The following is a 21,653-nucleotide window of genomic DNA, read 5'->3' as shown; positions in this document are numbered from 1 at the left end:
ATAGAACAGATTTGCCTGCCCATACAGCGATCACATCCGTACGGTCCATGCTGGAGCTCTTTTTGGATTTTGATTTCGGACTGCATCGCCACCCGGGCTGATCAGAGCTCCACGCTGGGCAAACAGGAAATGATTTTCAAAAGTTCGCGGGGCTTTTCCTGTCTACCTGGCCACTGCATCCGAGTTCAGATTGCTGTCCAGAGCTGTCAGTGGTGCACTGTGGGATACCGCCCGGAGGCCAATACCGTCGATTTGCGGCCACACTAACCCTAAACCGATATGGTAATACCGATATTAGCGCTACTCCTCTCGTTAGGGAGGAGTACAGAGACCGGTTTAAAGAGCCCTTTATATTGATATAAAGGGCCTCTTAGTGTGGACGGGTGTGGCGTTAAATCGGTTTAACGCTCCTAAAACCGGTTTAAACGCCTAGTGTAGACCAGGCCTACGTGAAGTAGAAATTCAAGAATGACAGAGGGCACTTAAGGAAATCAAAATCTGTTGGGGCCTACTCATGCTGGAACCAGACAGGACCATGGACTGGGGAACCAAGGGTGGAATACTGACCTGTGTATATATAGAGTGGTGCTTTATGAGGTCCATGAGCCTAAAGCTGCGAGCTTCTACTCCAGAAGTGGTCTCTCTAGGACAAGCACATTGGCAGGGCAGTATGACAGAGTTGTACCTGAGCTGTACCTATCCTGTAGCTAAATAGAGAATTTCAGTCTATAAAACTAACAGTCTGGTGCCATTGACTAGTACTAAATTTAACAAAAGAAATACATGTTTTATGGGACTGATTCTTCTCTTATACCAGTTTTATATTGAATTCAGTGAAGTTATTCCTCTTTTACACTGGTATAACTGAGAGGAAATTCAATTGCTATGTGTTTGGTAAAACAAATACAGACACATCATCAATAAAACACTGTTATTGCTCAATAAAACACTGTTATTGTGAATCACTAGCAATGTCTCTCCATACACTGTTACTGCTTCTTGTTGCATGGTTTAAAATTCAGTTCTGAATGGCTATACAAAAGCTGTGTTTATGTACTACAGTACTGAAAATTAACCTTGCTGTCTACTCTAAGCTATTTATGAAATACTAGTAATCTTTACACCCAAGCACGCATGATCCACAGACAACAACCCTTATCTCTGGAAGAAAAATCTCATTTTCCTCAAGGATAAGGATAAGTCTAAGTCATCTGGTCTAGTTGGCACCAAACTTAAGAAGAGATACTGGAAAGATTATCAGCCTACAATTAGGGATTTTCAATTACCTAATTAAAAGCTAAATCCTCTCAGGCCCAGCCCGATGGTTCCCATTCAAACAAATAACTGTGAGTAGCCCACACTAATTGGAGGGTCCTATTGGCAAAGGCCATAATCAGAAGAGTGGCCTGGTTTCTTCTGATCACTCCTAATGAGGTATTGCCCAGTGTGAAGTGACTATGTCTATAGCTTCAGTGTCATGGTGACTAATAATACTGACACAATGGCCATTGTCTCATAATATTCCTCCTTGTAACTCTAAATAAGATGAAATTATTTTAGCTAAGGCTCTGACAGGTTACATTTGCGATTACATAGACTAGAAATCCATAGGTCATTGTAAGTTTACAGGGTTTAAATTCCAGCAGTAATGAGTGGATTACACCAAGCAAATCTAGGTCCAGGACTATAGCATAAGCCATCTGTTGTTTGTACTTTGAATCTGAATACGTAAAATGTAGGACAAATCAATCGTCTACCTAAAAATATTGTCTTTTCAGCTAAGGATGAATGCCTTTTCAGCAAAAAAGAGCTTCTTTTGGAAGAGCAGCTATTGATTTATATTGTCAAATGATTAATCCTATCAGAGAGAACCTTAATTAGAAACATGCTCATTTGCTATACATGTCCCAGGAGTACTGAACTGCATATAGTATTAGTTGGCATTTGGCCTGACTGTGTGTCAGCACTGTGTGGACAGTTTACAATATGCACTGTCATCACTTATACAAAAATGCAGCAATAGCGCCAGAAAGCTATTTAAACAGAAATAAATTTCCAATGAAGTTTAAGATTTTTTAAAAACAATTATGGTTGAACAGTATGCTCTTTAATAGAATTTGTATAATACAAACCTGCAAATAAAGGGCTAGATGGTTTGTTTCATAAAAATGTTATTAAAGTATATTGTGGAAATTCACAGAAGTGTGCAAAAATATTAAAAAAACCCATCCTCACTATTGCTAGTGCTACATTTTCATATAAAGCATTTAAACAAAGGGGTGGAACAATGAGCAATAATGTTGCACATGGGTGTGGGGGGAAACCCTGTTTTCAAACATAGAAGTCTAGTGTAACTATAAATAAGGTACTAGGTGTCCTTCTCCACTTCACCACTGCATGCCTATTATTTTCAAATAATTCAGGAGAGATGTTAGTGCTGACAACTGAGCACTGATCAACCTCTGCTGATTTTAGTATTAATATCCTCTCCTTCTTGTGCACTTATTTGCACTTTATAACTAGCTTCTAACAGATCCTTTTCCTTCTTGAGTCAAACAATTGATGGCCTTAGTATTTAAAGAGCAAAGTAGTAGTCGGTTTAAAGACTTTTATTTTTTGGCGTGCTGAACGCGAGAAGTGTTGCCTTCCACTGAAGTTTTGGATGCTCAACACCTTTGATGCAGTGATGGTGAGAGGTTCTAGCATGGCCTCACTATTGTGGAAAGCCCTTTACAAAGCAGCAACCCACACCACCAGTGTTCTTTAGCCCCGTTCTGAAGTGAAGGTAAGACTACAATTCATTCCTATTGCCATCCATTCCTTAGCTTGTCTGTTAGGCTTACTAGTGAAAATGGTGGCTCTAGGACGTAGATTTACAGGGAGTTTAGAGAAGGGCAATAAGAATGATTAGGGGCATGGGACAGCCTTCCTATGAAGATAACTTGAAAAGATTGGGATTGTTTACCTTAGAAAGATGATGAGTATGAGGGACATCGAATCATAGAAATATAGGACTGGAAGGGACCTTGATAGATCATCTACCCCAGTCCCCTGCACTGAGGCAGGACTAAATATTATCTAGACAATCCCTGACAGTTTTTTTTTCTAAATTGTTCTTAAAAACCTCCAGTGACGGAGAGTCCATGACTTCCTTAGTTCTACTGCTTAACTACTCTTACAGTTAGAAAGTTTTTCCCTAATATCTAACCTAAGTCTTCCTTGCTGAAATTTCTTCATCTCCTGTCCTCCATGGTTAAGGAGAAAAATGTATCATCCTCCTCTTTATAACAATCCTTTACATACTTGAAGACTCTTATCATGTCCCCCCTCTGTCTTCTCTTCTCCAAACTAAACAAACCCAATTTTTTCAATTTTCCCTTGTAGGTCATATTTTCTAGATCTTTAATAATGTTTGTTGCTCTCCTCTGGATTTTCTCTAATTTTTCCACATCTTTCCCAAAGTGTGGTGCCCAGACCTGGACACAGTGCTCCAGTTGAGGCCTTATCAGTGCTGAGTAGAGGGGAAGGATTACTACTCATGTCTTACTTATAACACGCCTGCTAATACATCCCAGAATGATGTTCATTTTTTTTCCAGCAGTATTACATTGTTTACTCATATTTAGTTTGTGATCCACTATAACCCCTAGATCCTTTTCTGTAACACTCCTTCATAGGCAAGTCATTTCCCATTTTCTAATTGTGCAATTGTTTATTCCTTCCTAAGTGTAGTACTTTGCATTTGTCCTTATTAAATTTCATCATATTTATTTCAGACCATTTTTCCAGTTTGTTAAGATCAATTAAAATTCTCAACCTGTTGTCCTCCAAAGTGCTTGCAATCCTAACTTGGCATCACCCACAAGCTTTATATGTATACTCTGTATACCATTATCCAAATAATTTATGAAGATATCAAATAGAACCAGACCCAGGACAGATCCCCTCAGGACCCCACTCAATATACCCTTTCAGCTTGACTGTGAATCACTGATAACTACTCTGAGTACGGTTTTCCAACCAGTTGTACACCCACATTATAATAGGTTCTTCTAGGCTATATTTTCCTAGTTTGCTGATGACAAGGTCATGTGAGATAGTATCAAAAGCATACTAAAGTTGAGATATATCACATCTACCGCTTTCCCCCATCCACAAGACTTATTACCCTGTCAAAGAAGGATATTAAGTTGGTTTGACTTGATTTGTTCTTGACATATCCATATTGACTGTTACGCCTCACCTTATTATCTTCTAGGTGTGTACAAAGTGATTATTTGTTCAATTATCTTTCAACATATTGAAGGCAAGCTGACTGGTCTATAATTCCCTGGGCTATCCTTACTCCGTTTTTATATATATAGGTACTATATTTGCCCTTTTCAAGACCTCTGGGATCTTTCCCATCCTCCATGTGTTATCAAAGGTAGTCACTAATGGCTCAGAAATCTCTTCAGCCAGTTCCTTAAGTATTCCCAGATCCTACACCGGTTACACTGATGTTCACTATGTTAGTCATTCGATCCCTGCTAACCTTTTTGGTGACAACTGAAACAAAAAGGGCATTTAACACTTCGGCCATTGCTGTGTTTTCTGTTGTCTTTCTCTCCACTTTGAATAATTGGCCTACCCTGACTGTGGCACAGAGGCCGGCTTCTAATTTTGCCTGGGGATGCTCAACCCCTACTCAGCATTCTGCGGAATGGCTGTTGAGAGAAGGGGAGGAGCAGATCCAGGGGGGCTGTCAGTGGGTGGGAGTTCAGAGGAGAGGAGCTTGTCTGCCGGTGGGTGCTATATGGGTGCTCCATCTCTGAAGCACCCATGGAGTCGGCACCTATGGCCTTTGGTCTTTCTCTTGCTCCTAATGCGTTTGTAAAATGTTTTCTTGTTACCCTTAATGTCCCTAGTTAGTTTAATCTTGTGTACTTTGGCCTTCATAATTTGATCTAGTTTGCACTTTTTTTTATTACTGTCTTGTGAGTTTCAGATGATTGAAGATCTCCAGGTTAAGAAAGCATGGTCTCTTACCATATTTCCTATCTTTCCTATGCCTTGGGATAGTTACACTTGTGCCTTAATAATATCTCTTTAAAAAACTGCCAGATCTCCTGATCTTTTTTCCCTTACACTTGTTTCCCATGGAATCTGACCTACCAATTCTCTGAGTGTGCTAGCATCTGAAATCCATTATCTTTTTTCAGCTGTTTTCCCTCCTACCTTTCCTTAGAATCATGAACTCTGTCATTTCATGGTCACTTTCACTCAAGCTGATAAAAATATGACAATTATATAAAATTAGACATAACCCTACATTACAAGAACATTATTAAGGTTGCAGACTCCTCTGCCCATTCCCCACTGTCCCTGCCAGCAGGTAGGGGATCTTGGGGGACAATTACCACACGGGTGGGGTGCAAAATAAACTTTATTAAGAAAATGCAAAAACAGGGAAAATTTAATAGGGAGGGGTGTGGGGTTTGTTAAGGTAGACAATTGGGGAGGGGTTTCTTTTGGTGAACAGTATAGGGGGTTTCAATAGTGGGGTACAATACAGTTGGTAAACAATTAACACTGAAGTATAAAAGCAACAGGTAGCTAACAATTTCTATGTAGAAAGGTGTGTCACAGCAGCATATAACCAACTAACAGTTATGGAAAAATATGTTAAATAACAAACAATTTTAGGTAAAAATGTGTCACAGTGGTGTAAATGTAGAATGTGAGGTGTATCAGAGAGGAAAAAGTAACCAATGGGGTTTTATGCTAGATTGGGATGGGGGAAGAGGAGCACGTGGTGGAGCAGAGGGAGATTTAAACTTAGAGAGACACAGAGAACAGACAGACTGTAAGGAGTCAGAGGGACACAAAGAAGCTGGGGGGGGTTGCAGTGGAAAGACAGACTTAACCACAATTATGCAAAACACAGCAAAATCTTATCTATGATCTAACTTAACCAAGACTACACAAATTAGCAAGTAACAAAACACAATGCAACAATTCTCTAAGCCTAACTTACAGAGTATAATGCTAAACCTAACTTAACCTAATGAGTGCACCTTATACTAGGGGTGGTTCTCCAAGGGTGTGGCTGCAGCAGTGGAGCAACTGCAAGTGAGCTGCCCAGGATAGAATCCAGGGAGGCACAGGTTTATTTCTAGCAGCAAAGGAGCTGCAGAACCAGAAACAGATTACAGATGCAGACCAAGGAGTTAACTTGGGTCTGTCTGTTGGGGAAAGAAAAGCCAGCAGCTAGAACAGGGCGGGTCTGCAAGAGAGAGTTCTTACCAATCCGCAGGACAACAGCAGAGGCAGAAGCAGGCACAGCAGCAGCATCAGAGGACGCAGAGAGGACTCAATTTGCTCACAATAATCAGGAGATCTCCAGGCAAAATTCGTTGTTCGTGGGAGGGGAGTTTAAAAACGGGGGTACGCTCAAAAACAAACGAGAGCGGGGAGAGGGCCTCCCAAAGACCCCTAGCTGATCAGACCAGGTGGCAAAGCAAGGACCTTCTCCGAGGTCTGCTTAGAAAATGTCTGGTTATATAGGCAGACGTAGGCAGTTTCCCGCCAGTAACTTTGATTGGTCCCCCTTCTTAGAGGGGAGGAGAGAAAGCAGGGAAAAGTCTTCAGGTGTGCACAGATGTGTCTGGGCTAGTTCTAAGTCACAGGCATGACTTACATGCTCAGCTATGTGGCCATATAAGGTCTTGCATTCTTGGGCAGCGCCCCCTACACCGAGCCCAGGTCTGAACAAAGGAGGCAGGGGCCCACCCCCACCTGAGCAGAGCAATGGCTCCGGTTAGTCTGCAAAGGCCATTCCACTGAGCAGGGCCAGGCTATGACTTTTGCTAGCCCCATGGCCGGGAGGGGCGGCCACACAGAGAGGAAAACAAAAAGGAATGCAGCAGGGAGGCAGCTGTAACAGACACCCACCAAGCTTGAGCACTTCTGCTCTGTGTCCTCCAACCTATTCCTTCCTCACTCTTGTCTCTTCCCCACCCTAGGTTCCTTGTCTCAATCCTATTCTCCTCTCATATCCAGTTCCAGTCTTCACTCCTTGGGCTTCTCATCCCAGTCTCGTATCCACCAGTTCCAATCTTCCCCACACTCACTCTTAGTTTTCAGCCCAACTTCCCTACTCCTGCATCCTCATCTGATTGGTCCCTCATCTACACCCCCCACATTCTCCATCCCCACTAGTTCCTGTGTTCCCTCCGACAAGCTCTTGATTCCAGTCTCTTTGCCCAACCAATCCCAGTTCTCCCCCTATATCTAGGCTCCTCATCAGAACTGCATAGCCCAGAGCAATTAGAAACTGCAGTTGCAGAGAAAACACAGCTCAGCCTTGGACTGGAGCATGCTCACTGCAGATACAGTCTTTGGGGAGTTAAGTTGTGAAAGTCTAGCAAGTCCCTACTGAGCATGAGCAAACTACAATTTTTTTAAAGGTTTTTAGCTCAACCAAATTGGGATGTCTTTTCACAGGGAGGGGAAAAAAGCACATCCCTGACATAAAGATCACCTGCTTACTAAATTTTAAGTCCTTGGTCCAAATCTTCAGAACATATTAGAACTTCTCAAACAAAAGATCACCAGAATTTTTTAACATGGTCAAATGTATTTTTTGTAGACAGTCAAAAATATTAAAATGAAATTGACTGTGGAACTCATTTCCACAAGATAAGAGAGCAAGAATTTTGAAAGATGCAAAAAAGGATTGAATACTTATAAGAATAACAAAAATATCTAGAATTATAATAGTTAACGCCAACATATATTTTGGAAGAGATTTTAAACCTTATGCCTCAAAGGTTTAATGCAATCTCTACCTAAAAGGATTAGGAGGATGCCTAATTTGGGGCAAGGATAAGGGGTGGCAGATTACTCCACATCTATCTAATGAAATTTCTTGACCCTTTCTCTGAACCATCTAGTACTAGCTATTGTCAGAGACAGGATACTGGACCAGATAGACCATGGGTCTGATCTTGTCTGGCAATTCACAAGTTCCTAGAAACTGGACTGAGACCAGCCATCTGATACAAAAGGATTCCAGTAGAGCTGGTCAACTGTCTTTCTTTCTTTCCTTTTTGCTCAGAAAATTTTGTTCACAAAAATGGCTTTTTTCAAAATGAATATTTTTATAGATTTTTTTTGTTTCTTCCAAAATATTAAAAATATTTTCCTTTCTTTCAAAACTATTTTTGTGAAAAATCTTATATTTTTACAACCAGCTCTAGATACAGAATAGAGAAAACAATTCCATTTTGCAATAACTGTCAAGGTTTCAATTTTTTTTCCATTATGCATTGTAACAAATTGGAATTCAGTGACAGCAGAGTTAAGCCAAAGTTGGATGTCCTTAAAACCCACCCCTAAATAAAGACAAAATGGCATATATGTATTTAGGAAATATTTCATTTTAGAATAAAAGTATTAGATGAATCAATATATAAAATACAGTTTAATTTATATTATCAATTTATCTAATTTGATCTTTAGCCAAACATAAATAACCAAGCCTAGAGATAAATATACCTTTTGAAATAGTCCATTATGAAAACTTCAGAAAGTGGTATTCCAAAAATTTTGGCAATGTGGGAAGAAGATACAATTCGAGTGTGTAACAGTATTTTTGTTGCACTCTTAGTAGTGATTTATAATTAAATTAAGTCTGTAACAGATGTAAGGAATGTAAGTCAGTTTGTGGCAGAAGGCAGACATTCTAGCTAATGAGAAATCACTAAAGCATTACGCAATTGGCTAGTTGAGGTGGGGAAGAGCATTGCTTCTGCTATATGTACTGTATTTCAATTAATACTGAGACTATTTTAGCAGTAGTATTAACAGTATCCTACATTATGTTTGAATCACTGTTATATATGAAATACGCACACAGAATTGTAGTACTTTCTCATCTCTTTCTCTAAGGGGACAGATGAAATGATTTATAAAGAAAGTTTAAAAGGAAGTATCGTATGTATTCTTCGCTAAGTGATAACTAATGATGGAGCATCATAGCATCTACTAGGGCTGACTGAAAAATGGGACTTTTTTGCAGCCCTTCCCCCCCAAATCTCATTTTTTGGCAGAATTTAAAATTGTGATGGAATTCTGATGAAAAATTTGGAAAATGTCAACCAGCTCTAAAACTGATTGGGGGAAAAAAAGGATATATTTTTCATGAACAATTTTTTTTTCCAAAAAAAAAATATATCCCTCTTCTTGTCCACATTTAAAATTTTGATTAACGTTTTTATTTTTGAAAAATGTTGGCCAGCTCTATAGCCAACAAGCACTTGGAACATGTAAACACCAAGGAAGAGAGGACCTATTTATATAGGTGCCTGAAGATGAAACTAAGAGTAATGGGATAAAGTTAAGAAAGCGAACTTTGAGGCTGAATATCAAAAATGACTCTTTGACAATGAGATGTTTCATGATAAGGAACCAAGAAGATAAAATGTCAATTTAATGGAATCTCTTGAGCATAGTGAAACAATCCTATCTCCACAAATGGCCAGACTATACTTGACACAAGTCTGGGGGCAGGGAGCAAAGGTGACATTAAGAGTGTGCTGTCCTCAGTCCCTGGCCAAGACATACCACCCTCAGTCCTGCTCTTTCTTATGTAGCTGCCTATGACTATAAAAGGCCATTATTGAAGTAATGAATCAGGCAGGGCTAGTAGTGTCCCATCCTTGTGCTTTTTTTCCCGGCACAAGAACTCCTGCTTCAGCACCATCCAACCCATACATCAGGAGGATTACATAGGTAGATTACATACATAGGCTAAACTGATGTTTAGTCTGGTTTGAGTTACCACATTGAATACTTGATTGGAGCTCTCAGGTTTTATTTTTGCCACATGCCTTTTTTTTTCTATATATTTAACAGGGTACAGATTAAAGAGTTATTCTTCCAGAATGTACCTCTTACGGAGGGGAAAGGTAGCTCAGTGGTTTGAGCATTGGCCTGCTAAACCCAAGGTTGAGTTCAATCCTTGAGGGGGCCATTTAAGGATCTGAGGCAAAAATCTGTTCTGGGGATTGGGCCAGCTTTGAGCAGGGGGTTGGCCTAGATGACCTCCTGAGGTCCCTGGTGTTCTATGATTTTCATGAAAGACAAACAGGGGTTTCCCAGGTAAAAAGCCCAGGGGCTGAGGCAGGAGAAGGGAACAGTAGCATGTTAAGCAGGAAAGTTAAAGACAAAGACCCAAGATAGCTGCTTCATGGTGATAGGGCAGGGGAGCCTTAGCTGAGATTTCTGGGTGCCGGAATTGCCTGGGTGCTATTTTGTCCACCTTTGTTCAAGTAAATGGGACACTGTACATTCTGTAAACAAACAAATTACATTAGAAAATACCTTTATTCTGTGTCACTGTGTTCTCATTCAGTGGGACCTGCGGCAAAGTTACCCCATATCCATATTCAGCATACCATTCAATAAAGAGCCAACAATATTGCTTTACAAATATAACATGCAATATCAAATGTATCCATCAGCTATGGGGATGTGGAATATGTCATTTTTCCATATGAGTTTTCTCTTGGCAAAGAGCAATCTCTCAACTTGCCAATGTAAATTTAACTGCGGGGTACCAAAAAAAAATTAGTCATAACTAGCAGAATTTTAAACTATTTAAGATTAACAAAGGTCTCCTATACCTACCTCTAATGCAATTTGAAATAACAGTTGATTTTATATTTGGAAGACAGATGGCAGACAAAGGGACCATTGCTTACCAATATCATTAAGAAAAATATATAAGTATTTGATTATAAACTTCAATGGAAAGTTGTTTAAAGTAGGAGTTGAGTGGAGGCAGAAGCCTACATGAATCATCTGGTGTGGCTGATTTCCCCCATTCCTTTTTGTTTAAGCAGCAGCACTGTGCCAGTGGGGTGGGGGATATATTAGAAATGTATTTAAATTCCAGAATAGAGTGGCTGCCATCAAAGTCTCCACAACTGCTGACCTGTTATCCTCAACATTATCTGAAGGCTTATCTGCACACTGTTTTGGTATTGATTTAATTGTATTGGTTTCAAAACTCATATAATTAAATGGGTGCAAGCCACTGGTATGGGCACAGTTATAGCAACATACTGATGCATTTCAGCCACTGAGAGGAAGGATGTTCTTTGGCTAAGACTCTTGCTTGAGACTTGGAAGACCTATTTCAAGTCTCTGCTCTGCCACAGACTTCATTTGTGACCTGGTGCTTAGTTTCTCTGTGCTTCCATTCCCTATCTGTAAAATGGGTATAATAGCACTGACCTATTACAGCTTGAGTGCTGTAAGGACAACATACATGAAAAGACTTTTTTTTTCTTAATTTTTCAAACAACTCTGCTGCTTTCAGGGTTACCATGATGTCATTGTTTGAATCATGTGAGAAACATAGCCAGCAGCCCCTATACGTTTCCTATGTGCTGTAGCACACAGAGGTTCTTGCTATACACTGTGTACCTAATTTTGGGAACGTTCCTTTAAAGTTGCAGTTTATTTAGAAGTGTTTGATTGAGCACTGCTGTCAGCAGTTGGTGGGGTTTTTTAATTCTCTGGTCTGAGAAGGTAAGCAATACAACATGGCGGATTTTAATGCAAGTCAAGATATGAAATCAGAAATGCACTCCATCTGTGGGGGAATTCTAAGCTATATATCTATCCAATTCCATAATTCTTATTTAAATGGAGTTGGGTTTATGCAAGTAATCCCACTGAAGTAACAGGCAATATTAGACTGAGCAAATACTACTCAAAATGAATAAGGATAGCCGAGCTGGACCCATGGACAGAAATAAAAAATAATAAAAAGAAAAAGAATTGCAAACTGTTTGATGTACACTCAATCATCTGTTATTACCTAGTCATCCACGATCATCTTGTTACAATGCTTTAATTCCTTCTTCTTTAAATTAAATATCAGGTGAGGGACTGACAAAACTGTGCTGACTAGCTATTTGCTACAACCTCCTCCCTCATTTACAATCTCTTTACCTCAGCTTCACTCCACATGGGTCCCTTTTACCTTCTTGTCCCTTGCCCTGTCCCCCTCACCTCTTGTCCCTTCAATGTCTCCTCTCATGGCTCTTTTCTTTCCACTTAACTTATCCCTTCCTAACTAAATCTTACCCCCTTTCCTCCCAGCTCCCCGGCAAAAGTATTATGGAACTAACATGGTGTTTGCTGCATTCATATTCTTCACTTTGCTGGTGTGTTAAATCCCTTTCCCCATCCTATGTCGATCTTGTCCATTTAGGGCTTGGCTACACTTGCGAGTTACAGCACAATAAAGGAGCCCCAGGTGCCCTAGCTCATTCCCCGTCCACACTGAAAAGGCACGTAGAGCGCTCTGTCTCCGCGGCTACAACGCTGCTGGTACTCCACCTCGGCGAGAGAAATAATGTTTGCTGCTCCTTGGCTACAACACATGGTGTCAGTGTGAATGAGGCGTTGGGTTACTGCGCTCTGATCGACCTCCAGAAACATCCCATAATCCCCTTAAGTCAAGTGGCCATTCTTGTCATTGTTTTGAACTCCTGTAGGAATGTGGAAATGCCCTTTCAAAGCTCCATTTCTGACAGCCGGTATACAAGCCATTAGTGTGGAATGCTGTGGGGGGGGGAGGAGGAGGCATCTGCTGCTGTCTGAACTTACAAGACAGCATGCTGACATGCTCTCATCCCCCCAAAACCCCACTCTCTCTCCCCCCACATATACACAACACACTCCCTGTCACACTCCACCCCACCCCACCATTTGAAAAGCACGTTGCAGTCACCTACATGCTGGGATAGCTGCCCGTAATGCACCGCTTCCAATGCCACTGCAAGTGCCGCAAATGTGGACACGCCAGTGCGCAAGCAGCTGTCAGTGTGGACAGACTGCAGTGCTTTCCCTACTGTGCTCTCCGGAGGTGGGTTTAACTCACAGCGCTCTACATCTGCAAGTGTAGCCATGCCCTTAGATTCTAAACTCTTAAGGCAGGGACTGTCTGCTACTCTGTTTGTACAGTGCCCATTCAAGACTGGTCCTTGGACACTACGGTATAAAAACACGATTAATAATAATACAAGCAAAAAAAATCTCTTGAGGGCATTTAGAAGTGTAGAGAAGAATTATCTGTTTCCTTCCCACCCGTCCTTCATTCTGAACCACAATATTTTCCACTATAAAGTCAAAGACAATCATTCCAATTTTTCCAGGAGCCCAGGGGAAAAAATGTCCCAATATGCTTAATAATGTGATGAAGGATAAGTTTTTTATGGAAAAAGTTACAATCTGAAAGTCTTCACAATTTAGATTCATAATCTGATTTTTTTTAATTGAAGTCATGCAACCAAGTATACAAAGTAAAAACTCTCAATTCTTCTTAAAACTGGTTTTAAACTATTTTTCATCCATATGATTTTTGTCAGTTTAGTCTTTTGTAATGTTTATGATACAGACATTAAACTGAGAGAAGAGGATGTTCCATACCTCCCAATAAGACTGAGGATAGAAGATGTCAATAAGGACCAAACAGGTGTTTCAATGCCTGTCACAAAAAATATTAACACATCCAGATGTTGAATATTTTATGCAGGGCTAACTTTTAGTATTCAGACTTTGAAAAAAGAGCTAGAGAAGTTACACATCAATGACTGTAGGGGTTTTTAGTATGGAAACTTATGATAGTTTTAGTACATGATCATCAATTAAGTTTTACCACATTTGTGTTACTTAGGTTTCATTTTCTTTAGATGAATATAAGGCTTTATCTAAATAATTGTGGGTTTGATATCCATTATCTAATTACATCTAGAGAGGATAAACTGGATTTCCATTGGAGAGGAATTTTCTTTGTTTGGCTAGAACAAATGTTGAGTGTCTTCAATCCTCATCTTGGGCTAGATGCTCAGCTGGCATAAATGGATGCAGCTCCATTGAAGTTGGTGGAATTATGTCACCAGCTGAGCACCTTGTATTTATCTTAGGCATTGCCCTGCAAGGATATGGACCAGTTACATCTTAGGGTCAATGGGAATGTTATATTTCAGAATCCTGTTCACAAGACTAAATCAAAATACTTATATTACTGGGACTTCTCAAAACATATGTGCAATATGTACCTGTGAGTCTGCTGAGAATTTGTAACGAGGGCAAATTCCTTTCACTTTTATAAGCAGCAAGTCCTCAGATATATATATATGGTGAAGTCACTGAATATGATGTTAATAAAGTTTGGCGTTACACTAACTAAATTCTTTCCCACTTTTCCTCCTAGACACCCCAGTGACCTGCATTGCCAAGTTCTCATTTCAATAGTGATATTCTGCTTACCTCAACTCAACCTCCAATTTCTATTGGTTAAGATATTTTTTCTTAATATTCTGACCTAAACTTTTATGTAGTGTTCTTGTGCATTTTTAAATAGCTCCTATCTTTCCACTCCAGAGGTGGCAGAGTTTTAGCGGTGGGCAAAGTGATTGTTTCTTGGTATCATTTGTGTATCAAACCTGATCTCACAATCATGTTTGCCCAAGAGGTCAGAGTCCCCTGAAGTCAATGGGGCTCCAAGGCAGGTGCAAGACACTCCAACCTCCCATGAAGATCCAGTGGCAAGGTCAGAGTCTAAGGGTATGTCTACACTTCAAAATTATTCCGATTTTACATAAGTCAATTTTTGGGAACAGATTGTATGAAGTCGAGTGCATGCATCCACACTAAGCACATTAATTCGGCTGTGTGCGTCCATAGAACCGTGGCAAGCGTCAACATTCCGAGTAATGCACTGTGGGTAGCTATCCCACAGTTCCCGCAGTCCCCGCTGCCCACTGGAATTCTGGATTGAGCTCCCAATGCCTGATGGGGCCAAAAATTTATTGTGGGTGGTTATGGGTAAATGTCATCAGTCAACCCTCCCTCCATGAAAGCAATGGCAGACAATCATTTTGCACCCTTTTCCCTGGATTGCCCGAGCAGACACCATAGCACATCAGAGAACCTTTGAAAACCAGTTTCATGACTGGCCAGGCTACGGTGTGACAGTTCTGTTTGTTTCGCCTTGATGAAAACCTGCTCCCTTGGTTGACTCATTCCCTGTAAGCCACCCACCCTCCCCCCTTAGATCACAGCTTGCTTGCAAAGGAAATAAAGTCACTATCGTTTAAAAACCATGTATTCTTTATTAATTGATTATAAAAATAGGGAGATAACTGACAAGATAGCCCAGGTGGGGTGTGGGAGGAGGGAAGGAGGGAAGCAAAGGCCACTTCAAAACTTATTGAATGACAGCCTTCTGTCCATGGGGGTGGAGTGGTTGGGTGCCCGGAGCCTCCCTGTCCCCCGCGTACTTGGGCGTCTGGGCGAGGAGGACTTGGGCAGGAGGGAGGGTGGTTAAACAGGGGCTGCAGCAGCAGTCTCTCCAGCTGACGTTCCTGAACCTCCACCAGACGTCAGCTCATGTCCGTTTGTTCCCGCACTAGCCCCAGCATTGCATCCTGCCTCCTCTGATCTTCCTGCAGCCACCTCTCCTCACATTCACTGTCCGCTTTCCTGTCCTGTGCTATTGTGTCCCTCCACCCTTTCTGCTGAGTTCTTTCAGTGCGGGACGCCTGCATGAGCTCAGAGAACATTTCATCACGTGTGTGTTTTTTTCACCACCTTATCTGAGATAGCCTTTGGGATGGAGGAGGGAGGCTTGAAACATTTGCAGCTTCAGAAGGAAAAAAAGGGAGAGAAGTATTTTAAAAGATGCATTGTACAGAACAATGAGTATACTCTTTCACGGTGAACAACACTATTCACATTACATAGCACATGTGACTTTGGTACAAGGTCATTTTTTGCATCTTATATTGAGTGCCTGCAGCTTTGGTGTTGGAGATCAAACATATCGGGCAATAGAATTCGGCTTGCAGGCGGCCATGGTAAGCCATAGTCTTTCGGCTTCTGCAACCTTCATAACAGCAGCACCCTCCTTTCCCATACCAAGCAAAGTCCACTGAGTTGTCCATTTAGGGCTGCTGTTTTTGTGTTAACGTGCAGCAGCAGAAACCAAACTAACCTCCCCCCCCGCCTCCTTTTCTCTGGGACGATCACTTTACCCCTCCCCCCACCGCACCACATGGCTGGTATTGGGGAAGATCCCTACTAGCCAAATGCGAACAGCTCAGCGTCAATACCCAGTCCCTCCCACCGCTTGGCTAACTGCAGAGAAGGATTTCTTTTCAGCCACAGGCAAACAGCCGGGTAGGAACGGCCACCTATGAATGTCCCCTTAATTAAATTCCCCGTATTTCAACTAGGTTACCATGAACGATATCACTCTCCTGAGGATAACACAGAGAGATAAAGAATGGAAGTTGCTTGAATGCCAGCAGACACCAAGACCATACGCTGCCAGGCTTTGTCATGCAATGATACCAGATTACTTGCTACTAGCATGGTGTGGTAAAGTGTCCTACCATGGAGGACGGAATAAAGCTGCTCTCCCCAGAATCCTTCTGCAAAGGGTTTTGGAGTACCTCCAGGAGAGCTTCATGGAGATGTCCCTGGAGGATTTCCGCTCCATCCCCAGACACGTTAACAGACTTTTCCAGTAGCTGTACTGGCCACTAATGCATCCCAAGTCCTCAGGGCAAATTAATCATTTAAAAATGCTTGGTTTTAAACCATGTTTTATATTTACAAAGGTACACTCACCAGAGGTCCCTTCTACAGCTTCATGGTCCGGGATACCACCTTGGGAGGGTTGGGAGGGTATTTCAGTCAGGGTGAGAAAAAGATCCTGGCTGTCGGGGAGAACGGTGTGCTGTGTGCTCTCCGCAAGCTTGTCATCGTCCTCCTCTTCCTCCTCATATTCCCCATCTGCAAAATCCTCAGGAATGGCGATTGAGAGTACCCAATCATCAGAGTCCATGGACAGGGGTGGCGTAGTGGTGGCGGCCCCCCCTAGAATTGCCTGCAGCTCAGTGTAGAAGAGGCATGTCTGAGGCTCTCTCCCATAGCATCCCTTTGATTCTCTGGTTTTCTGGTACACTTGTCTCAGCTCCTTAAGTTTCACACAGCACCGTGTTGAGTCCCTATTGTGGCCCCTGTCCATCATGGCCTTGGAGATTTTTTCAAATGTTTTGGCATTTCGTGTTTTGGAACGGAGTTCTGATAACACGGAATCATCTCCCCGTACAGCAATCAGATCCAGTACCTCCCGTTCGGGTCCATGCTGGAGCTCTTTTTTGATTCTGGGACTGCATGGTTACCTGTGCTGATCAGCTCTCCATGGTTACCTGTGCTGATCAGCTCTCCATGCTGAGCAAACAGGAAATGAAATTAAAAAATTCATGGGGCTTTTCCTGTTTACCTGGCCAGCGCATCCAAGTTCAGATTGCTGTCCAGAGCGGTCATAATGGTGCACTGTGGGATAGCTCCCGGAGGCCAATACCGTCGAATTGCATCCACACTAACCCTAATTTGAACTGGCAATGTCGATTTCAGTACTGCTCTCCTCATCAGGGAGGAGCACAGAAATTGATTTTAAGAGCCCTTTATGTCAACAAAAATGGCTTCATTGTGTGGACGGGTGCAGGGTTAATTCGATTTAGCGCCGCTAAATTTGGCCTAAACTTGTAGTGTAGACCAGGCCTAAGGTAGTAAAGTGCTTTGAGTTCCTCCAGAAAAAAAGACTGTATAAGTGTACAATACTGTCTCTGGATAACAATAATCTTCCTAAGAGAAACAAAATATAGCCAAAAGTATGTGTCTTTAAGCTTTCAAGTACAGCTGGCAGGAAAGAAACTCTGAGGTTTCTCCCAGCATGATAATTAGGATAAAGTTGCTGAGTAACGTGTGGTGTTTCATGTAGACTTTATATTTCTTTGTGAAAAATTAAAGATTTGGGAGAGAGACATTAAAGAGAGATGTTTGGACATCTCTATTTTGTACTTCAAAAGCTGTTTGTTCCTAAGCTCATGCTCGAGGTGGTTAATATAGCAACTTGTGGAACGCTGCAGATGAGGCTGGCATGTAGGGCAGTAAACATTAAAAATCATTTGCAGTGCCCGGCTCAATCATACTGCTTGCACGTATCTAATTGTAGAAGAAAAGAGAACGAAAATCCTGTATTCAAAGCAGATGTTAATTGCATAATTACAATACAGGCTTTTAAGGAAAATGTTGCAATAATTAAAGATCTAGCTTGAACTCAATGAATTGCTATAAAAATTAAGAAAGTTTATAGCTACGCAAGTGTTCTTTAAAATCAGACCCTGGGCCCAATTTTCCAGCACTTTATGTTCTGCCCCAGTCAGTATTGTAGGTATTGTTCTAATGGTTGTAGTCTTCAGTCTGTGCTGAATAATAGCACTGTTCTATGGCACTTTGAAATATTAATCATAGTAATAAATGAGGCAGATATTTTAACCAGTCAAAACATTTCTATTGTGAAAGTTCTATACCTTGTAATTATACGTTGCTTTCTTATGAATTTTACCATAGTTGCTTTGTGTTTCACATTTAGCATGTTCTATTTTACTTTACACTACGTTTTCTCACATATCCTGTTTTCTGTGGTGTTTCTTCCCCTGCCATGTAAAATTGCTTTCATTTCTTCTCAATGCCTAATACCTTTGAAAGGCTAGTTTACAACATCCGTAAAACACAGAGTGGTGCCTCCTGAGCACATCGTCCCTGTTTATGAGGTAGCAAATAATAGTATTGTACATTGGCTGCTTTGAACTAACCCCGTAACGATGCAGCATAATATTAAATTCCGAAATTTGCACTGATGTTACATCAAGGGGTTTCAATTAAACTTACAGGCAGGAAATGGAAAGTTAAAAATGACTTCATGTAGTCTGAAAGGAAGTAAAGGCAAAACCTATCTAATAGCATCACAAGAAGAAAAGCAAAAATTGGAGAATGGCATTAAGAATTTCACTGATCTGTGGGTCAAAAGTAGCTGTGATCTTTAAAGATACTCAAACTCCACCAGTAAAGCTCAGCTGTGCAGAAGACAACTTCCTGGAACGAACAGCAACAGAAATGAAAGAGTATCACAAACCTCACCACACCTTCCACTCCAAGTGCCAGGGACGTTGCTTTGATCATGCCTTCCCTAACAAAAACACACAGCAGTGTGTGTGTGTGTGTGTGTGTGTGTGTACATATATATTTATTTTTTAATTCCAAAACAAAACATTCCCCTGCATACACTTCTCCCCCCGGGGAAAGGATTAGAGGACAAAGACATGATGGATGTTAGTTTCTTCCCTTAATGCACTATTGGAAGATGCCCTGATTCTGCTGTTTGTTTGAAAGGCCTAGTCACAAATGGTAAAATTAATCACAAATAAAGGAATCAATTGGGCCAGATTCCATATTCACTTACACCAGTTTTACACCAATGTAGCTGTTGATTTCAGTGGAGTTACTCCTGATTTACACAAGTGTAAGCAACAGGGGGATTGGGCCCTTGATATTTTAAAAAAGATACATCTATAAATACCACTAAGACATGTTTTTATGAATATTTCCTTAATTTTCTTGGGAATTGGGTTAAACCTCATTAAAATTGCTGTGCATACCAGCTGCTCTTCTTTCCAGATAAATGTAAAAAAAACAATTAAGCTCCTTTATAAAATAGTTAGCTGACACAATAGGAGCCACCACCCAAATCATAGGTCACATGCATGGCTGGAGTATGAGTTGACCATGCAGTCTGCAGGATTTTTCTGAGATCTGCCTGCAAATATAGGGGCTTTGTATTGTTTGATGAGTCTGTGAAACAGAAGGAATAAAAACACTACTGAAGCACACAGTGAAAGCATCAAGGGAAGCCCCAGGAGCATTTGCCCCTGAGAAAATGCTGAGCAAGAGAGCTTTTGCGTAGAGTACTGGCTGGAAAGAGTCCTGGAACTATGTGCAAAGAAACTGTCTCCTGCTGTTTGAATGCTTACTCTGTTCAGGGAAACAGGACTTCCTGGGCCAGTGCAACCCATTAGGCAACCTAGGCGGTTGCCTAGGATACTAGCATTTGGGGGGGGGCGGCATTTCGGGTCCTTCAGCGGTGACTGTAGCGACCGAATCTTCGGCCGCCCCGGTCGTCGTTGGCATTTAGGTGGAGGGACCTGGAGCAGCGGGGCGCGGGGAGGGCTGCCTGCAGCAAGTAAGGGGGGGCACGGCACACAGGGGAACCGCTCCCCACCCCAGCTCATCTCTGCTCCACCTCCTCCCCTGAGCACGCCGCCCCACTCTGCTTCTCTCCCTCCCAGGCTTGCAGCACCAATCAGCTGTTTGGTGCCGCAAGCCTGGTAGACGGGAAAAATGGAGCAGCGACGGCATGCTCGGGGAGGAGACGGAGCAGAGGTGAGCTGGGGCGGGGAACTGCCACAAAGCTCCCCGGGCCGGGGGGAGCTGCCGCGGGGCGGGGCACCTCAGGGCGGAAGGGGGCGGTGGAGAGCTGCCACAGGACTTAGGGAGGTGCAAGGTGGAAGTTTCGCCTAGGGCGCGAAACATCCTTGCACCAGCCCTGAGGACTCAGTGCCTTCTTTGTAAATAAACAGTATTGCATCAAAGAAATACCTGACTCTATCATCAGTTTCTCAACAGCCTTCAGTGATACCAAATATTGGCCAGTTGCTTGGATCAAAAGGGATAAGGGAAACAATTTTATGCTGTTAGGACCAGTTGAAAGAGTTGCAGGGTGATTAAATGTTTTGGCAAAAATAATATGTTCAGCTCTAATGTTCATGTGCTCTTCCCCCTGTAGGAATGAGGAAGCAGAGGCCTCTGTCCTAGGGCTTTCAGAGTGCCCATGAAGCAGCTTTTCCTGAGAGATGACTCCTGCCCCTTCATCTCCTGTATAACCCCCATAGAACAAGACTCAAAATCAAGTGCAATGGGATAATTACAGTATTTATGGTAGCTACAGTATTTATCTTATTAAAAATCAGACAGGAGAATAAACTTGCTCAAGAGTCATAACTCAACGCTGGGTTATTCAGATCCTAACCCTGCAAGGAAATATTTTGGAAAGAATGTTTGACAGGAACAACCTTGTTCCATTAATAAAAATGTAGTGAGATATGAAGAATTGCAGATTACGTGAATGCTCTGACGAGGTGAGCAGATGTAACAAGCTCCCGTTTATGTAACTGGTTTGCATATGGCGAGACTCTCCTTAAAGAACAGGCATTAGCTAGTTAAAAAATTAAATATGCTGCACATATGCATTTAAAGGCTCTAATGTTGCAAACAAAGACAAGCTATACGAGTCCAATAATTAATATCCAGAGACCTATTACACTTACACTACCCCAGTAGTCCACAGAGCATTCAAATACAGTTAAGCATGGGAAACTGGGGCTCCCCATTTTGATGCAGGAGGCATTCAGATGTAGATTCACAAAGGTACTTTTGCATTGTAATGCTGAGCACCACAATGTCTCACTTTTAGCTGCCTAGCAAACCGCAGGAACAACACTGTGCTCCATAAAGCCTGAGCTAGTCACTGAGGCTCCCTGGACAATGGCTAGGAAGAGATAGGCACCTTAGACTGCGATTCACAAATCACAGAACATTAGCTAAAACCTCTCCTACCCTGGTACTAATTCACAGCTAGGAAGTTAGGCGCTCAAGGTGTTTTTTGCAAGAAAGCATTAGGGGTA

At 41.8% G+C, this 21,653-nt stretch overlaps 1 long non-coding RNA gene across 1 annotated transcript in view; it reads left to right on the top strand.

The window, feature by feature from the left end:
* The window catches only part of LOC123366245, a 29,351-nt gene extending 8,486 nt beyond the window's left edge, over window positions 1-20,865 (top strand). Inside the window, exon 3 of the long non-coding RNA XR_006577981.1 lies at window positions 20,756-20,865. This is a non-coding gene — a long non-coding RNA (uncharacterized LOC123366245). The remainder of the gene's footprint in view (window positions 1-20,755) is intronic.
* Window positions 20,866-21,653: the final 788 nt, after the last annotated feature.

Source organism: Mauremys mutica, chromosome 3, assembly GCF_020497125.1.
Source record: "Mauremys mutica isolate MM-2020 ecotype Southern chromosome 3, ASM2049712v1, whole genome shotgun sequence".
NCBI classification, from domain to species: domain Eukaryota; kingdom Metazoa; phylum Chordata; order Testudines; family Geoemydidae; genus Mauremys; species Mauremys mutica.
This window is presented reverse-complemented; position numbering and strand designations above follow the sequence as displayed.